This window comes from Danio aesculapii, chromosome 25, assembly GCF_903798145.1.
Source record: "Danio aesculapii chromosome 25, fDanAes4.1, whole genome shotgun sequence".
In the NCBI taxonomy this organism is placed as follows: Eukaryota; Metazoa; Chordata; class Actinopteri; order Cypriniformes; family Danionidae; genus Danio; species Danio aesculapii.
The window spans coordinates 19377017-19391724 of record NC_079459.1 but is presented as its reverse complement, the minus strand read 5'-3'; the positions used below and the strand labels follow the sequence as shown (position 1 = coordinate 19391724).

The 14708-nt window shown below is 34.8% G+C and overlaps 1 protein-coding gene across 2 annotated transcripts in view; it reads left to right on the top strand.

Annotated features, from left to right (window-relative positions):
- The window catches only part of immp2l (inner mitochondrial membrane peptidase subunit 2), a 211557-nt gene that overhangs the window by 32992 nt on the left and 163857 nt on the right, over positions 1-14708 (top strand). The window lies entirely within an intron of this gene.

The following is a 14708-nucleotide window of genomic DNA, read 5'->3' as shown; positions in this document are numbered from 1 at the left end:
GTTAGACCAATAATTTTTTATATTTTAATGCATTGCGTATGGTATGATATTTAGTAAAGATGTTATATGGCACAGTTTGGATGCATAGCGTACCAGATACAGTAAATGTGAAGAATGTAGTTTCTGCTCTACTATAGTGTCAAATAGCAGGATTACAGAAATGGAGTATGTGTAAGGGATGATGTACATCTATGCAGTTCTTCTCACAGAATAAAGCCTGATATGTTCATCAGCAGTTCTACAAACCTGAAGGTATTTATTCTGCGAAAACAACCAACTATGTACATTTTACTGCTTATTACACAGCTTCTTGCCCCAAAACTAAACAATTAGACACAAAATATTGACTTGAGTTGTAATAATTTAATGAAACTTACAGCAAAGATGAAAGAAACAAAAATGGCTGAATGGACCTATAACTAACTTCTTATAAATGTACTATTCAGTCTAAAGATGATGACAAACAGTCAAGAAAAGCAGTGTGACAGGCAAACACATAAATATGGTTGTGAATGTATTCCCTGATGGTCATGATGATTTAAAGTACCTCAATGAACCTGTGTTATCAGTTTCAGCAGTTGTTATCTGGGAATGACATACCTTGGAATATCATGATTGACCAATCAGAATCAAGTATTCCAGTGAGCCATGAAATCGTTTCAAATAACCTCTTCAAACACATCTTACACTCACCTTTTTATATATTTGATATATTTTTGAGATTATATTTTTAGGGATGTTAATGATTAATGAACAATCAATTCATTATTATTAATAACTTAGTTTTTTTTACTTAATAACTTCACTTTTAATTTTTTTTCTCTTCACTTTCGTCAACTGGTGAAGTTTTTTTTCCCTCGCCACTGTCGCCACTGGCTTGCATGGTTTGGGATCTGTAGAGCTGCGCATCGTTGGATTTGCTCTTCAGTGTTTGGACTCTCAGTAGTGATTAATAAACCCCACTGAACTGAACTTAAACACTAAAAACTGAACTACACTGTTCCTATTTACTTTGATCTTTTATGTGAAGCTGCTTTGACACAATCTACATTGTAAAAGCGCTATACAAATAAAGGTGAATTGAATTGAATTGAATTGAATAGTTACAGGTATCAGATGGTGCTGACTGTAATCTTGCAATCACTTAAAGTCATAAGTCTAAACGTTAAAAACACTTGTAACATAACAAATATAGTAGCAAACCTCAGAATTAATGTGTTTCCCAACCCTGTTCCTGAAGGCACACCAACAGTTCATGTTTTGGATGTCTCCCTCATCTGACCCATTAACTTCAGGTTTTGGAGTCTGTTCTAATGCAGAGTTTCCCAACCCTGTTCCTGAAGGCACGCCAACAGTACACATTTTCATCCTCTCCCTAATCAAACACACCTGAAACAACTCCTCAGAACATTAGAAGAGACTCCAAAACATGAAGTTAATGGGTCAGATGATAATGGGAGACATCCAAAACACGAACTGTTGGTGTGCCTCCAGAAACAGGGTTGGGAAACACTGCGTTAATATATTAACAATGTTAATAGTAGTGGACATTATAATGTTTTGTTGCCAAAAAGTAGTTTAGTTTTAGTGTTTTTACTTATTTAGTCTTTCAAATTTTTTATTATTATTGGTAAATATGAATACAATCATGCATATAATCTTGTAATATAGATTTTTTTTTTTTTTTTGGATTTTAAATATGCTTCTACTACTACTACTACTAATGATAATAACAATATTGGTCATTTATTAGTTTATCATAAATTAAGAGCATGACATTAGAATTATTTTCTTATTTTCTTCTTATATCTCTCCAAGTCGTTTTTTGGTAAAGTGTTGAAATCTTTCAAAATGACCTAAAAAGTCTGTCTAATACCCTGTAATTTGGCAGATGTTTTTTTTTTTTTAAACCAGAACATCATGTTGATCAGTTGAGCTCGTAGACCTCTTCTGCTCCGCGGTTGACATTTTGAGTCCTCACGTCCACTCAAGTTTCCAAATGCTTGACGAAAAATAGCATGTTCGTTCAGAAAATTGCCACTGAGATGTTCTCCATCCCAATAAAGACATCTGTAGCACTCCAAATTGCTAATTGGAGCATTTTGGTCCCTCTCCAGTCCGACACGGATCTCCTTGACCTTAAACCCAGCTGTTGTGAGAGCTCTAACTCAAGGGGAATCCTCTTCAGTATAATGAGCCCAATCTGTTTTAAGGGTTACTGTCATCGCAAGTAATTGGCACGGACGCAATCATCTGATATACTTTAATGCGGTGCTCAACACCAAGAGACTTTTGACACAGGCCCGGCAGAAGCTATCATCTATATTCTAGTTAGGTAGCTCCTCTTCTCTTTTATGCACGGTCTGTGTTTTGAAGCAGAGGGTTTGGAGGGAGAAAGCATTCATTTCGGCCAACTTGGTGATCAAACGTTCACCCTGCTGTGTTTTTGGCTTTTATATGTTTGATAGGCCAGCAGATGGGTTTAACGCTTTTGGCTGTTCAGATGAGGTTTTGATGAATCTGAGGGATTTGTGTATGATTATAATGCGACCACAGGATGTTTATCACATTTAAAGCATTACTCTGATGGGCTGCATCCTAATCAGAGAGAAAGTGGTAGTTCTCCTAAAAATAATGTGCTCATTTTCTGGCCATGTTAAATGTAGAGTTTTCTTTCCATCATCAGTATAAAAATTAAAGTTTTTTTCAGCTAAAAATGTTGGTGATTCATAAAATGCAAATTCTATCATGAACACTCTTGGGGCCCGGTCATACACTCAGAAGACAGAAGTGATGCAAGTGTTTTTTGCTAGTTTTAGCCCAGTGCAGGAATCATTTTCAGCTCCTGTGCCATCTTGTTTAAATAGCAAGTGCATCTGCGTCCATTTGTGCACCCATAGGCATGTTGGTCTGAAAAGTAGGTGAGTTAAGGTGCATTGTTGATGCGTTGGTATTTTGAGGCAGCTGAAACTAAAGCTTGTCTAAAGTCAGTGGTGTAGGTTTTACTATTCTTCTTACATGAACAGATCATTTTTCTTGCAAGCGAAGCATTCAGTATTTCTCCTTACAAAGTCTGCCATGCAACTAGTGAATGGTGCAATGGTGCAACCCTTAGTGCACCATGCACTTTAGATCATGCTCTTAGATTATTAAAGTAGTGCCCCTGGAGAGATACGGTAATGGGGTATATGCACAGCTAGTGTTTTTCAGCCAGTGATAAACTTCCGGTGAAAGGTTAATGTGAATATTTTCAATTTCATAAGCTTCTCTTTACAGCATCAATGTTGTAATGTAATTACAATACATTCAGTTAAATAGACTTAAGCATTCATTTAGTTCTTCAAGCGTAAAACGAGATAAAAGACTGTGTAAATGCTAGCGCTGTCAGGATCAGCAGACAAGCACAGAAACTCCATTGAAAATACTGGGGTAAAATAAAATGTCATATTTTAAAGACATGGCGGGGGAATATGGAATTTAATGCAGTGCTTCTTGACCGGTCTGAGACCCACTTTATATTGTATATCTATCAGACAATGAAGATCACTGATTTTTAAAGAAATCAGACCTTTAACGTGGCTATTTTATAATGGAAAGTTCACCGGAAGCGTTGAGGCTGGCTGGCTGAAATTAAAATTCCATTTGCATATACCCCATTAGTATGGTAATCAATTGTTGCAGAGAACGTCTGAAAATATAACACTGTTGCTGCAAACATAACATACCAACTTACAATAACATAACAAATTACACAAGTTTAAAATGTAATGTGTTACATTACTGCATTCCCCAAAAATGTAATTAGATTACAGTAATGTGTAACTATGGAACGTGTTAAAAAAGTCTTGAGGCAAAAAGATTCCATTAATGCACCCGCTCGTACACTCTCAGAAAAAAATGGTACAATGTTGTACCAAAGAAGGTACAAACCCTTGTCACTGGGGCAGAACCTTTTTATGGAACAGAATTGTACCTTAAGACAAAGAAGCAAATTTGTACCATTGCAGTTTGTACCTTTTAAAGCACAATTTTGTACCATGGGAAACCAAAATGTACCTTTGGTTTTTAAAACCTACAGATGCAATATTGTAATGTCATCAAAGATACAAATCTGATCCATGAAGGTACCACCACAGTGCCAAGACACTTTGTACTTTAACAGTGTCAAATGTGTTCCTTCAAGAACTATTTAAAAGCATGTTGCTACTGTATATGCAAAATGTGTCAATTAATACATTTATTAAACAATGTTTTTAAAGAAGTTTCTTTTTGTGTAAATACACATTTTCCATTTACAATAAAGAATAAAAAATTCTTTAACAGAAATCAAAAGATCTATTTTTTGCTAAACATTTCACAACACTTTTCACAAAAAGTTACAGAAATACATTCTCCCATGCACAATATAAAACTTTTTTTCTCCAATTTTCACACAATACCTTTGTAATCACATAAAAGTTCATTTAATTCACTTAATTTTAAAATGGAAATAGAATTATGCAAAAGTGTTGTAACAAGATATGCACAATGTTTGATTAGATTGCAATACTAAAATGTCTGCATGAACACTTGTATATGCGGGACTTTTGCCAGCTGACAAGCGTAGTGGAAAGCAAATTGATAGTGGATATCAATAATGAAAATGTATACATCAAAAAATGCTTACCAAATGTTTATTGAAAATGCCTTAAATGGTTAGTTTACAATACCTATAATTTTGTGTTACAAGTTGTTTTGTTTTATAGAACTTAATAATTAATGTTTATGAGTTTCTTCAAACATTTGCTTTTAAATGATGATTCATGTTTTAATATGGAAATTATTCATAAAATAATTTTACCTTTTCAGTAATATTTATTTTCATAGATACTGTAATAAAGGAGTTGTCCAACACTTATGTACAGTATCTTTTTTATGAGAACAATTGTGTGCCTCCATTTCAATTGTACCATAAAAGGTACAGAACAGTATCATAAGAGTTCTTTTCTGTATCGTATAAGGTACAACTTTTACAACTTTTTTTTGTTCCTTAAAGAACATTATTTGTACCATGTGTACCACATTTTCTGAGAGTGTAGGTGAAGAATAAGGTGAAATATAAAAGTATTTTTTATAAAAGTTTTTTTTTCTGTAGGAGTTCCGGATGAACCAAAAAATAATGAGTTTTCAAAAAGATTTTCCTACCACTCTTATATCTGTCATTGGTCAAACAAACTGATAGCTCCACCCCTCTAGCTCACATTATTGGCTGAGCCACTGTTGCTATGTCAGGCTGACTGAAATTCTCAAATAAACAAAAATGTTTTCTAAACTTCAAGGGAAATCTGCCTTTTAATGGTTTAGATAGTTTGTGTCTAAATCTGGAATAAGAAAAAGCTTTTTTAATAGTCTTTTTTTGTAATAAATAGAAGAAGTATCGATTTTAAAGCAGTATACTGTTTGTTTAGTTTTGTTTAAATCCCTGCATTGAGACCAGTATTGTGAGTATGGTAGGCAGATTCACTCTATCATTACCCAAAGATGGCACTCTTCCCCTGCTGGGAATTCACTGCACTGGGAACATCATGTTCATCCTTTGCTGAATTATTCTGAGAGAAAAAGCTAGCGCTACATGGTAATAACCCTGACTTTGATTGTTTTAGCCGTTTTCAAGGCCCATATAACATCATGGTTTTATACGCTATGTAATGGGGTGTGATGTGCTGACAAGGAAAATGTTAATATTCTAAATGAGCTAACTAGGTGAGCTTAAAATCACAATTATGGACCCATCTATCTTTTATAAATATATCAATTTTGGATTTTTACATTTATGCATTTGATGTCTACTTTTATCAAAAGCATCAAATATTGTTCACCAAAAACTGTAAGATATAGTTCCAAACCTGTAAGACTTTTGCTTGGAAATACTACAGTGCTTCCTGAAAAGGTTGTAATTATACAAAAAATAAAATAAAATAAATAAAAATATTCAAACTCATAACCTTGTTCTAAAATATAGAGATTCTAATACAAAAAGAAAGTGTAAAAAGTGTATTCACCGCATAAATGATTGCTTTTAAGTTATTTTATTTATATATATTTTATTTTATTTATATTATATTATATTATATTATATTATATTATATTATATTATATTATATTATATTATATTATATTATATTATATTATATTATATTATAGTGCTGTCGCCTCACAGCAAGAAGGTCACTGGTTCGAGCCTTGGCTGGGTCAGTTGGCGTTTCTGTGTGGTTTGCATGTTCTCCCTGCATTCGCGTGGGTTTCCTCCGGGTGCTCCGGTTTCCCCCACAGTCCAAAGACATGCGGTACAGGTGAATTGGGTAGGCTAAATTGTCCGTAGTGTATGAGTGTGTGAATAAGTGTGTATGTGTTTCCCAGTGATGGGTTGCAGCTGGAAGGGCATCCGCTGCATAAAACAAATGCTGGATAAGTTGGCGGTTCATTCCGCTGTGGTGACTCCAGATTAATAAAGGGACTAAGCCGAAAATAAAATGAATGAATGAATGAATGAATGAATATTATATTATATTATATTATATTATATTATATTATATTATATTATATTATATTATATTATATTATTTATTTATTTATTTATTTATATTATATTATTCATTTTATTTCATCCATTTTAATTTATTTATATTATTTTGTTTAGTTTTTTTTAATTTTTTTATTCTTTTTTCCTTTATTTTATTTTATTTTTTATTTATTTATTGGAACCCATGGCCTTCCATGCTAGCATGGTGATATGCTGTTTGAGCTACAGAAAGGCTTATTTCAATATACTTTTATGTCTGAATATGTTTTTTTTAAATAATTTTTTCTTTGGATCTGTACCCACAAACAATGCTTTGATAGTGTGATGATCTACCAAGTAAACAACAAGAAGGCTACTTTTATGTTAACAAATACAACAATTCTTTGATTTTTAAACAAAATATTCAAATTCTATCAAACATTTTGATTTTAGTTATCTAATGGCAGTTCGTCAGTTCTTGCTGTCCTTGGGGTTTGAACGCATGACCTTTCCTTTCCAAAAAATGTTGTATTTTATAACATGTCATTATTTACTGACTCTATAATTTATTATTGTACATTAACATAGTGTATTTTTATGGCATTTTGTCAATTGTGGTTTTCATTCCTTCAAACGTATGACTTTGCCATTGCTATCATGCTTATTTCATTGCTTTTTTTATTTTATATAATATATTTGTTCTTTGTGTTTGACACATTTTCATTGAATATCATGTGCCGTGTCTTGAATCTCAGGAAAACAAAGGAATGGTTGATGTTTTTACTATTAGTTATATAAAATATCACAAATCAATCCCAGCTGTCAGGTTTCTGTAGAATCCGTATGTTTTTATGCAGCTGCACGAATTTAGTTTCCCTGCCTGTTTGGATCAAATGTAGATCTAATTGGGACTCATTTCAAGCGTTGTCTAAGGAAATCTCCGAGCCCACAGAGTAATATCTTATTTAGAGAACATTCCTCATCTTCAGACAGCAGTCGATAGGGAATAACATCTGTCAGGGCGTTTTATGCGTACAGAAAGCGTTTTGTCATGCTTTCGGTGTAAACAGGGACAAAGTTGACGATTTAACGAATTGCCATTTGTACTTCACCACTTCCTAAGAGCAACCAGAAAAATACCCTTGCCACAGCAGGATGTTGTTGTTTTTAAGTCAAAAGGGAGGTTTAAGACACAGAGCACAGATTTTTATAGTGCTGAAATATTTCCAAACATTTTACAAATAATCACAGGCTGCGAAAAGAAAGTGTAGGTCATAAAAATAGTTGTTCTGACTAGAAACATTGAAAGTGCACACAAAAAGAAGGTACATTTTCATTAATTCACAGCTTTTTTTTTCTTTTTCTTTTTCCGAGGCACTTTGAAGTGTGCTGGGCAGAAAATGGAATCTGGATTGGGCTGAATGTAATTAGCCTTGTACTGTACATGGAAACCAGTTCACTTCAGGTGTCCTCAGAGAGGTTTCACGGAGCACAACACTCATTCGCAGAATTCTGTTTTCAGCTCAGGGTGAACCAAGCTGAGGTGTTTTTAGGACTAGCGTTTTTCTGCTTTTATAGGCAACCTGCTTGGTTTTTTAATGTTGGGGTTAGCCCGAGAGCCTTGATAGGGACAACCTTATTGTTATATAAGGGTGCTAAAGGAAAGTCAGGGTTTGAGGGTTCCTTGAGTCACCAGAAATTATTAATAATATTTACCCAAAGAACTTCAGAAAAATATGTGAAGTGTTAAAAATTTATTAATTTTGGCATAAGCTACAAGAAAGTGTTACTTTAAGAGCTATTATAAGAAAATGTTCAGTGTATACAGTTGTTTCAAACTACTTAAAAGGCGAAGGGATACAATTAGTAAACAGTAATTTAATAACTTGGATTAACAATGAGCAATGGCAACATTTCTTACAGATATGTAAAAAGACAATCATTTATTAGTTATTAACTCCATTTCTGTCATGAAACTTCTCTGAGAGTTTGCTTGGGGGAAGCAAGGTCGCCTCACAGCAAGTAGGTCACTGGTTCGAGTCCCGGCTGGGCCAGTTGGTGTTTCTGTGTGGAGTTTTTTATGTTCTTCCTGTGTTTGCGTAGGTTTCCTCCGGGTGCTCCAGTTTCCTCCACTGTCCAAACACATGCACTATAAGTGAGTATGTGTGTTTCCCAGTACTGGGTTGCAGATGGAAAGGCCTCTGCTGCATAAAACTGTCAGAATAGTTGGCAGTTCATTCCGCTGTGGCGATCTCTGAAATAGAGCTGAAGGAAAATGAATGAATGAATGAATGAGTTTGCTTGGCTTATTTAAAATACATTTTTTTGTTTTCTGTTGCAATCATAATCTGCGTTATTTTACTGTTTGTTTTATTTAATTAATTTTGTTTCAGTTTTCTTGCCTTTTATTTTATTTAGGGAGTTTTTTTATTTTTATTTTAAATGATTTTTATGTTATTTTGACTGAAGTCTAAATCTAAATAGTTTGTTGTAATTGGTTTTATTTTATTTATTTATTTATTTTTATATGTTGCTGTGGAGGCCGTCTAATGATCCAACTGTTTACACTTTAAAAGATCTGGCATGATGCCGTGCCGCTTCTCGTCTGGTGTGTGACCCCTTTCAAGTCTTTAAAATCTCTCCGCCGGCAATTGCACAGGTACGGATATATCTGTATCAGTTCTGCTACTCCACTCTCCAGTGTATTCCTGTTTTCATCACTTGGTGGTGTTGTTCTCCTCTCTGACCTTTGAGGATGTGAGAGACAAATCAATCGCAAGTCAAATAGGTGGAGTTCCAGGACACACCCACGGATTGCATAAATGCCATGAACCAATGGTAGCCGAAAGGTGTTTAGGAGATCTGCTGAAACAAATTCAAAACAAACTGAATTGTGACCAGATTTTGTTTGAATTGAGGTCATTTCAGTTTGTTCTTCAGTTTCGTTTGAAGTTTATTGGGGCTGTGTTTACATATTTTTGTCTGGGTTATGCCTGGTGTCTACACTATTTAGACTTCTTTGACCTGCAGAAATTTGTGTTTTAAAACATTAAAGATCCCATTGTTGTTTGGAAGTGTTGGAGTTTCGTTTTGATTGAAAAACAAGCTTTGGAAAAATGTGGCTCTACGACTGGTCTTGACCTCTGAAATAGAGCCAAAGGAAAATGAATAAATGAATGAGTTTGCTTGCCTTTAAAAAAATGTATATTCTTAATTCTTAATTTTTTTTTTTCTTATTTTAAATGGTTTTCCTTGTATTTTAAGTCTATTCTAAGTCATAATCTAAATAGTTTGTTTTAATTTTTTTATGTTGCTGTGAAGGCCATCTAATGATCCAACAGTTGTTTAGAGCCATTTTATTTTGTTTTCCATTTTTTTATCTTATTTTGTCTGCAGTCTTAATCAACCAAAGTTTTAATGTGACCAACTCTTATGTTATATTTCTTGAATAATTATGTGCATGTGTTGCTGTGGAGACGATCCACCTCTGCAGCTGTTTTTACATCTAGGAGCTTCACTTAACAATACACACACTTCTGCAGTGCCCTATTTAATACGCCCATTATATAATTTTTAATCTCAACAGAAAACTACATTAGCCACACTCATGTAAATATATCTGCAGTCACAGGCACAGCAGTTATTGGTGTGTCACAGAGTCTGATTTGGGCAGAGATGTGTTGAAGTGTTGGACAGACATCAGTCAGCTTTCTCTGGCTCTCACTTTTGTCCTTTAAAGTGAATTAGCAGTGCTGTTGGGTGTTCATAAACTGTGTTCTGCCCACATTCGCGCAGGGGTGTTTTATTAGGACAATTCTAAAAGCCTCGATATGCTTTAAATGAAGTTCAACATTTGAGGGTGAAAAGCAGTTTGAAAAGGCTGAGTTATGATGCACTGTTTTTAAACACTTCAACATCCCTACGCTACTGTAGGCAGGGTTGAAAATGTGTCACACTGCTCACGTGTATCCCTAAACACAGCAATGGTGTGACTGTGAGAGAACTTTCATAAACATCTGATAAAACAGCCTTCTTCAGCCTGTCACACACCCAGAGGAAAAGCACCACAACGTGCCACACATCTTTACATTGTTTTCTATTTGCCATGGACAAAAAATAAATGCTGCCACGGGTGTGTGTAAACTTATAGTAAACAATGTTAAGAACTTTAAAAGATGTGGAATGGTGCACTAATGCTTCTCGTCTGGTGTGTGACTCTCTTCGAGTCTTTAAAATCTTTCCGTGAGCAATTGCACAGGTGCGAATATATCTGTAATCTGCTACTCTACTCTCCAGCGTATTCCTGTTTTCATCACTTTGTAGTGTTCTTCCCCACTTTGACCTTCATGGATTTGAAAGACGAATCAATTGCAAGTCAAAGAAGGCGGAGTTCTAGGACACACCCACCGATTGCATAAACGACATGGACTAATGGTAGCTGAAAGGTGTTTAGAAGCCAAAACGAGCTCCCCCAGAATGTTCACTTGTTGAAACAAACTCAAAACAAACCCAGACCCCGTTTACACTAATACGTTTAAGTTTTAAAATGGCAATATAGAACAAAAACTATCCACACTGGTGTTTCATCAAGCGTTTCTGAACATCTCTAGACTTTTTGCGTGGCTGTAGACCTTAGGCTTGAATGAACCTAATTGATTAATTATAGATTCACACTATAGGGCCAAACACTAGTACTTCAGTTTTTGATTCATTTAAGTGTAAAAAATTACCAGCCAACCATTCCTTAATCTCGTTAAAACAGGTAAAAAAGGACTGTAAAACAGAGTTTTCTCCCATTTTTATGAGCATATAAGGTCATCAGCAAAGAGATTGTAGCTTACATTATGCTTCTTACAAAAAGCAGCCAAGGGAAGCATGTATGGAAAAAAGAGCTGGGCCCAAAATTGAGCCTTGGGAGACACCACACTCCATACGTGCAGATGAGGAAGAAAGATTTCTTAATTCAATAGAAAAGGTTCTCCCTAAGAGATAAGAACTAAACCAATTCAAAACATTTCCTTGCATCCCAGCCCACAATCCTAAACGCTCAATCAAAATATTGTGTCAAATGCCGCAGTCAGGTCTAGTAAAACTAGAGGTGCGCATTTTCCAGAATCAACAGTCAGAAAAATATCATTAGACACTTTAAGGAGAGCTGTCTCAGTGCTGTGCAGTGTCCTAAAACCAGATTGAAATTGATCAAGAATGTCATTTCCAATTAAATGAGTAGAAAGCTGTTGAAAGACAACTCTCTCTTAGATTTTGGACTGAAAAGACAATTTTGAAATTGGTTGATAGTTTTTTAAATCAGATGAATCCAGATTGGGCTTTTTTTAAAAGGGTTTGTACTACAGCATGCTTAAAACAAGATGGCACGACTCCACTCAGCAAACTAGAATTCACTATTGATAAAAGGTCTAATCCAACCACCTCCAATACCTGAATGAGAAGATGTGGAGGGATAATATCCAGTGAACATTGGGAAGGCTTCAAAGACAAGTAGTTATCTCAGTGTTTAAGGCTAAGTTAATTTTTTAAAAAGACCTCTAGGGTTATTTGGAGGCTTTCTTATAAGATTAGCAAAATATTCTGTTTTTGCGGCTTTAACTGCCTTCTGATATTTAATCATAGAGTCTTTTAAAATATCATAATGCACCTGTAGTTTAATTTTCTTCCATGTTCTCTCAGATTTTGTCCATAGCTGACGAATGCTACAGGTATCACCATTTAGCCACGGTTGTCGTCTGGCTTTAGGTTTTAAAAATTTCAAAGGAGCACACAGCTCCATGTAAGAATATTGTTCATGTATTATACTTTTTACACTGGATAGTGTGGACTGAGAAAATTTTGGGGAAATGCAGTAAATACTCCAATATGGATGAATAGTGTTTTCATTCTGAAACCCTGTTAAAAAACACACTGGTCACACAGGGGTGCCCAGCGGAACCCTATACTTTAGTGAATGTTTTTTAGAATTCAAATGGCCTTTTTCGCACAATAATCTATAAGGACGCATGCTATAATGGAAGCACCCCTCTGTGCCAAGTGTGTGTGCGTGTCAAGACATTAGTGGGTTATTCTGAAACGTGGCACTTCAAAATTCACTTCTAAGTTCCATGCATCATTCAGGTAGGTGGCAAGATGCCAAGCAAAACTCCAGAGAAAGAATGGAAGGATGGAGAAAAACATGGCTTTTGGCACTTGAGGAATAATGCAGCATATATGATATTAAAAATGTGTTTCAGTGTCTGTGTATGAGAGACAGTACAAATGTGTTTTAATTACCCATACTTTTCTATAATTATATGTATGTAGCTGCATTATTTCAGTTAAGTTTTTTTTTTAATTTGAGATTAATTCACATTTAGTTTTTTACTGTCCTTCATTGAATATGCAATAATTTTAAGGGTTATTGCTATTAATTGTTGCTATATGTGGCATAAGATAACTGGGGTATGATACTTTGGAATGGGAATGGCATCCCAGAGTCCTAATCTAAACCTGATTTAAATTTTCTGAAAAACCTTGCTGACAATGTTATTGCTAGACCCACACAGAATCTGTGCATGCCGAAATCCACAGATGATGTTTTAAAATGTTATATATATATATATATATATATATATATATATATATATATATATATATATATATATATATATATATATAAGTCAATTTTGATCACCGTTTGAAATAAATGCGCTTCTCCCAAACAATTGTAGTTACCAGTTAATGATGGATGGGAATTTTGGGAAAAATTAGAAAAATACTCATCAATTATCTGCACATCGTGTGGTCCTTTGCCTCCACGGCTTGCATTAAAATCCTTTAACACACGGAAAGCCGTTGACTATCCCTTACATAGTTTTGTACATAGTTTTAATTTCAGTAATACTATTGAATAATATGCAAATGTTTAGACAAATTATACACAATACTTTATTTATTAATTATTATTGTCTGTTTTTTTAGTGCAGGTATTGCTCGAAGAATCTGCTGTAGCTTTGTTTAGCAAACAAGTGAATCTAATTTGATCTTCATTGTTTTTTATGAGTTATTTTTTTATTTTTAAGTGTTAGGTTTTCAGTTTCTACACTCTCAAAATTATTCTGCATAAATTCTTCATTTTTCATAAAATTCTGCACAGAAAAAGCAAAAAAAAAATTAAAATCGAGTTATGGCTAAGCAGGTGAGAGACTAATGATGTCCTGATGAGCTGACAATCTACCTACATTTATAGCTACAGCTAAAACTGGAACAAAATCAAGTGTTTAAATTGTGTGGCATGAAATACTGTTTCTGAGCTCAATCCTCTACTCATTTGAACTGAGGAAACTCAGTAGTCATTTATGAGCACTGTTTATGCCTAGCACACTTTAAAGAGAATCTTTGACAAAAACCATGGTGTAACTACAGTCTCTGAACTTGCTGCATCCCAGACACTAATATATTAACCATTTATAAAAGATGAATCACTGTCTGACCATCTGAGATGAGGCATGGGATATAAACATTATGATCATGAATTTCAATAATATTACAGCACCCTGTGAGCATTTACCGTTTGTTGTTTCTTTTGGAAAAATATAACAACACTATTCTAGTGTTTTGTTGAAAATATTAATAAGAAAATCATATATACTGCCTTTACCAAGTAAATAATTTGCATATAAACACTGTGAAACGAAACAACAACAGCGCAGAACCTTCCAAATTGTCATCCTTGGCAAGTCAGAGCTCTCAGTGCAAGTATTTCTCGAATCACATGAGTTTATGGAGCCCAAAAACAGCCGTGTCATCACAATCCTCATGAGTCCCTGAGCAGCAGAGAGACACTCATTACAGTCCGGCCGTCTGCTCACCTACTGCTCACTGTATTATCAGTATCGGCACTGTTACAATCCATTTCCCCAATGGCCAATGGCTGCTATTAAATTCCCTGTCATAGTCGGGAGGGTCAGCGCTGTAGAGGAGTCATGGTAATGGCCATGGCGGATTAAGACAACGTGTCAAAACGCTAAGCCGCTAATAAGAAAGATACTCTGTAGGGGAATTACAGTCTGCTTTTAGACGGCCACAATAGAGGTTCAGGCCCAGAGATAGCGGCCGTTTGAATGAATTCGCTAATTCATTTCCCTGCTTTACAGAGCTTCTCGTTTGGAAATTT